The 5,828-nt window shown below is 40.3% G+C and overlaps 2 non-coding genes across 2 annotated transcripts; both read right to left on the minus strand.

Moving 5' to 3' along the window:
- Window positions 1-1,055: 1,055 nt before the first annotated feature.
- Window positions 1,056-1,149, minus strand: trnai-uau (transfer RNA isoleucine (anticodon UAU)). The gene is made up of 2 exons: window positions 1,112-1,149; window positions 1,056-1,091 (listed from the first exon to the last, which is right to left on the minus strand). It is a non-coding gene; the product is annotated as a tRNA-Ile (tRNA).
- Window positions 1,150-5,178: 4,029 nt separating this feature from the next.
- Window positions 5,179-5,250, minus strand: trnat-cgu (transfer RNA threonine (anticodon CGU)). Its single transcript has one exon. It is a non-coding gene; the product is annotated as a tRNA-Thr (tRNA).
- Window positions 5,251-5,828: the final 578 nt, after the last annotated feature.

A 5,828-nucleotide genomic window follows, 5' to 3' on the forward strand; every position in this document is an offset into this window, starting at 1 on the left:
TTAATAAAGATATACATGAAACTTAATTATTAATAAATAACACTTGTATTACTAAAAATGTGTTATGATAACATTCATTGTGAATATTTGTGGTGTCTGGAAAGCAATTTTAGTTAAATGTAATAATAATTTTCAAGCAAGTGGTGCATTAGCTTGTTAATTAATGAGTACATTATTTCCATTACATTCAAGACAGTTCTAATGTGATCAATTGTTCTGCTTAGTCCGCTACCGAGTTGCTTAAAACCTATGAATAGGTGGTTTAAGCTAGACTCCTAATGCAGTAACATCTAATGGGCAGCAGCTGTTATTTTAGGTTTGTTGCAATCGAGAACAGGTTTAGTACAGAGCTGCTGACAAATTTCAGCGGAGTTTATTGTATATAAGTTTATTGCAATTGACCCATTGTAGCTACCAATCAGCAGCAAGGAAAAACAAACTTCACTTGTGTCTTTTAAAAAAAGGGAAACAGAGTAGTAGTTTATGTGGTAATTTCAGGTACTGTACAATGTAAGAACTAAAGTTAACTACTCCCATAGTAATGCGTGGGGTCCTTTCAATAGAAAAAAAAATTGTTGTAACCCGAAAACACAACAAACACAAAACGAGAAGTCTTCCAGGAACCTAGGTAAATCCCTGTAGTAGTCTAACAACTATGAAAAAAAAACAAAAGCAACACCTTCAAAAGAAAAAGAACATTAAAAACAAATCTGGGGAACAACAAAAACACAGAATCTAATGCGAGAGCTTTTTCAAGTCTTCAGTGCTCCTCTCATCTCAGTAGACCTCTCTCATATATTTGTGTACAGGTCAGCTGGAGGTACACAGCTGATGGTAATTTTAGTAGGGAGCTGCGTAAGCATGCATGGGCTTCAAAGGAAAAGTCAAGGTTAATTCCATGCTGAAAAGAGAAGGAAACACAATGTTTCAGCTGTGGAGCCTTCTTTGATTGTGACTCAAAATAAACCTTTACTTGTTCATTTGATGTTAGTTTATCTCCATCAAATACCTAAGAGTATCTAAACTCGACAGTTGCTTTCAGTAGCTGAAAACACTGCTCCAGGTGAGGCTTGAACTCAAAACCTCGGCATAACTCCGCTATGCACTGCTGTATAAGTACCGCGCGCTGACCGATTGCGCCACTGGAACTGTGCAAGTTGTGAGCCTTATACAGACTGACGCTACAGAAACACAGGGTGAAAACGGTTCTGGTTGTGGGTCCATCTCCACATGGGGAACACCAACATAGCAAGGAAAATACAAGAAAAGAAACTGAAAGAATTGTGCTAACAGTAAAGGGGGACGGACAAGTAAATCAGCCTGGCAGATTATTTGTAGCGACATTTTTTGAGTCAATCAGCACACAGATTTCTCTTCATGTGCCTTAAACTGTGCAGTTTGTATTTTTGTTGTAGATAGGTTTCTTCAGAAGTCCAGTAAACTGACAATAATGGAGAACTAGCTGACGCACCCCGTCGTGAAGATCCTCTGTAGGGTGATTACACGTTTCATTTTCAAGTCGCCTCCTTTACACGCAATTGCAGCTCCGACACTGAGAGAAAGCATGAGAAATGGCAGTACAGGCTCGATGGCTTCACATCTCCTATCAATCACATAAAATTGCAGTAAAGCGCTCTAAATATGACTCTGAAGTACTGGGAAAGATGATTATTTTGAGCGTGCCTCCCAGGGTCTGCTACAAGGCTGAAGTTGGCTTCTTATTCGCGTTTTTCGTTCCGCCTTAAATGCTGCTGCTGTGATGTTATGTCGCCTTTCGCCTGTAGATGGCTGTCTTCGATCAGTACTAATTCGGCTGGAATACTGTAGACATCCTCAGTGAAAGGGAATATCCAAATAAATAGCGACTGTCCAAATTATATTTTTGTATGGAATATATTTTAGAAAATCGCAAACCAATTTTAAAAACTCACCATAACATGGACTTGCACCGGGAAAAAGGTGATTGTGCTTTCTGCTTATTGCTACGGCCCTCCCCCCTGATTATAAAAAACGTCTCACAATTCTGACACCGAGGTGTGAGAGACAATGTAATAGACTTTCAAAATCCTGAAGTACAAGACATTTTAATGCACCATTTTTCAAATATGACCCTCTGATCTTGGCTTGTCAGAATACATTGCGAAAAAGTATGACACGAATTGCACGAATTGCAATGGCACAAATTGTTGAGAATATCACTGACCGTGCTGATATTTGCAGGGGATATGAGTGTTTTGCGCACGTTGAACTACAGCACGTAAGAATTGAGCTCCTTAGTCAATATCACCGGGGATGTCCAATAATGACGAACATCTGTAGCTTCAAGGAAACTTCGACTCGCACATGGAGTTTTATCTTCGTATGGAGGGTGGGAGAATTCATTTATACTCTCGTTGCTCATTAGCTAAACTATTTTAAAAATATGACGCAGATTTGTTCGAGAAACTTGTAATCGTCTTAAAGAGAGTCTTCTTGAAGACGTGCACCAGGTAGCTCTCCACTGTTAATTGACAGGACTTTAGAATAAACTGTTCTCATACAACCAACATACAAATTACACATCTTAAGGAACATGAAGAGAAATCCATGTACTAAATAACATAAAACTGTCGCTGCAAATTATCGCCAAGCTGTTTTATGTGTCCTAACACCTCTTTCTTTCCTATTTTGCAGCGAGCACAATTCTTTCTGTTTCTTCATCGCTATTTTACTGTCTCTTCCCCCATGTGGAGATGGATCCACAGCCGAAACTTTAGGTCGGTTCCTATTACTCTGTCTGATTGAAAGAGCTGTATTAAAGGCACTCCCATCTCTGCAGGAAAGTTATTGCTGCTCTCAACACAATATACTGCAGCCAAATATAGCGATACTGTCACTGCCTGTGGGCCACGTGTTCCTGCTGTCAGTCTATTATGTCATGTTCATCCACACCCAGAAACATTACTGCTGTAGCATCAGAGTTATATAGGCGCAGTCCATAGAGCAAGAATCTCTTAATCTCAGAACTGTGGGTTCAGCCCCCACATTGGGTCCCTCTGTGTCAATTTGATCCCCCCAATCCTCCTAGCATGACCTGATGGCGTAACAGTGATACCCAGTACCCAGCGTAATTCAGTTTTCTTTCCACTTGATTCAGATTTTGATCTGAAATCATCGGCCGAACAAGAGTTTGTCTAAATCGAGGGAGATCTGCTCACAAGCAAGTATTAAACACTTCAGCATTTTCTGTTCGAATACCACACTTTGTCAAAACACTGCCGCTTCTTAATCTAATAAGTAACGGTTTTTGAGCACGCATTGTATTGTTAATGCTTATATTAAAAAAGCATAAATTCACATAATGGAATTTGGAATGAACAAAGTAGTCCAGCCCCTTTACAACATTACATACCCACTGATTAAAGCTTAAAACTACAGCAGCAGGAGTAACAATAATGGCAACAACATGTTTGGAGTTCGGCATTTCATTTATACTGCGGAAACATCGTATCGGAATGAACTGCCCCAGATAAAAGAGTAATTGCGGCTTCAGATCCTTTTTACAGAGCATTGCGTTGTTCTGTTCATGCTGACTACACGCTTTAAATTTGTCATTTACTGCAAGCGTTGCTTTTCCAGGTTTTTCTGAAATTCCTCGCATTTGAGCCAGCACTAAAATATTTCATTCCCGTCGCTGAATACATCGTGGAAACGGTATTTGCAACGGAATCCTGTCACACATGAAATCTTTTTGTTATTCGGTTCTGAAGTTTGAAAATGAAAATAAAACGGGGGTCACTTCATAGGCTTGAAAGAAATCCAAGCAGCATAAAAACCAGCGAACTCTCACAAATTGCATTGTGCTGCACCTTTCTTCTGCTGCTTTTATAAATCTGCCTTAAACATTTGAATGCATACCTTACTGCTGCTAATCACATTCACGTGCTTACGAAGCTTTTTTCTGTCCGTTATGTTTTTCCAAAGAGGTTTCTCCGTTTTCCTTGTACTGTGATTGTCAGCGAGCACAACAAGACTGAAATAGTGTAAAGGCAGGTAAAAAAGACAGGGTAAAACGCCTGACTGTCGGGAGTGGGATTTGAACCCATGCCTCTATTTGGAGAGCGAAACACAAAGCTTAAAAGACACGAATCTGTGAATTTGCTGTTTGAAACCGCTCGACTATCCTGAAGAAATTGGTGCTGATTGCACCAGTTGCATCCGATTTTCCGTAACTTTAGGACGATTGATACGACTGGACGAACACAATTTGTGGCGTTTAGCATGACATGGAAAACGGTACCGGAGCATTCGGGTCCGGAGTACCAGACTCAGAAACAGTTTTTACCCCCGCACTATCAAACACACCTGAAGAAGGCTCCACGGCCGAAACGTTGTGTTCTCTTTCTTCTTTTTTTCAGCATGGAATAAACCTATTACTTGTTCCTTTGCTATTAAACTCCCAGCCTCTCTCACTCTCACCTCACCTCTCACCTATGATCTGAACCTCACAGTGCCTTCTTTCTTACCAAAAACCCAAACACACATTGAAAATCTACCTCTACCATATATGTCAAAAGCTCACTCCCCATTATTTCTATCCCTTTATTTCATTCTTTTGATGCATGTTTTTGCACATAACCTGTTACCTTTTTGTTGTTTTGCACACTGCCTGTTGATGTTTTTTGCACATCGGCTGTTGTCTCTGTCTTTCTTTTGTTATACAATTGTATTGTTGTTGTGTTTTTTTCTTTGTACTACTTATGTCCGAGAGCTAGCTAAATAGCATTTCGTTATACCATATACCTGTGTATGAGTATAATGACAATAAACTTGAACTTGAACTTGACATAGTCTTGCAGGCAGTATATTATTTTATCGTTTAAAAAAACACGGTCTTCTCGTTCCAAAGTCAGATTTTTAGTGCTTTCGAACGTTACTTCCAACCTGGAGCTCACCCGATGTGTTTGTGATCAGACCATTAAGTGAGGGGCTGTACCAAGCGCACGTTCCTTCCCAATGCTGAGGCGATCATTCGGAAGATGGGTGTGAAGAGAGACAAGCTTTGTCGACTAAAAAACAAGGTAGGATATGCAAGAATACCAATCACTGGCGACAGTTATGTTCTCTTACTATTGAGACCCCTACATTGCGAGTTTTTTTAAGACTTTGAAACTAAAGGAAAGCAGTGACAGATGAAACAGGCACAGATGGGGTTTGAACCCACGATCTTCGGTTTACGAGACCGACGCCTTACCACTTGGCCAGCGCGCCATCAAGAAAATATGGGAATAATGTTGTTCAAATTATTTTTTTCTGAATATGGTATACTTCGCCTGGAGGCAGCAACAACAATAAAAGGGATACTTGTCCTTAAACTCGGACGTGATGTTCTGCAGACATGTGCATAATGTCCTGTTTTCTTACAGTGTAGACATTTTGCTGTTCACGCTACGCATTTATCTGCTTTGTGCGTTGTTAGTCCGCACCTGTAACATGTGATGTCAGCCGTCCCCTGTTCTTCTATTTCTCTAGCATGACTGCGTCCTGCTGCTCGGCTTTTATTTGTAAAGTTTGAGCGAGCGTCCCGTTCAGTGTCACTGTGGTCAGAAAGCATTCTTGATTCTGCTTGAGCTGCTTCATGAATCTAGCGACTGTAAGAGCTCTTTCTAAAGTCAGCCCTTCCTCCTGCAGCAATTTATAGTCTCTTATGTGCACATTTTCCACAAGTTGATCTCTTAACATGTCAGTTTCCAATACTCCAAAGTCACAAGATTTAGCCAGTTCTCTTAGTGCAGTCACAAAAGCATCAACAGATTCGTCCTGAGACTAAGTTCTCTGCCTAAATTTAT

The sequence above is a fragment of the Atractosteus spatula genome, chromosome 10 (assembly GCF_055471065.1).
Source record: "Atractosteus spatula isolate fAtrSpa1 chromosome 10, fAtrSpa1.hap1, whole genome shotgun sequence".
Taxonomy (NCBI): domain Eukaryota; kingdom Metazoa; phylum Chordata; class Actinopteri; order Semionotiformes; family Lepisosteidae; genus Atractosteus; species Atractosteus spatula.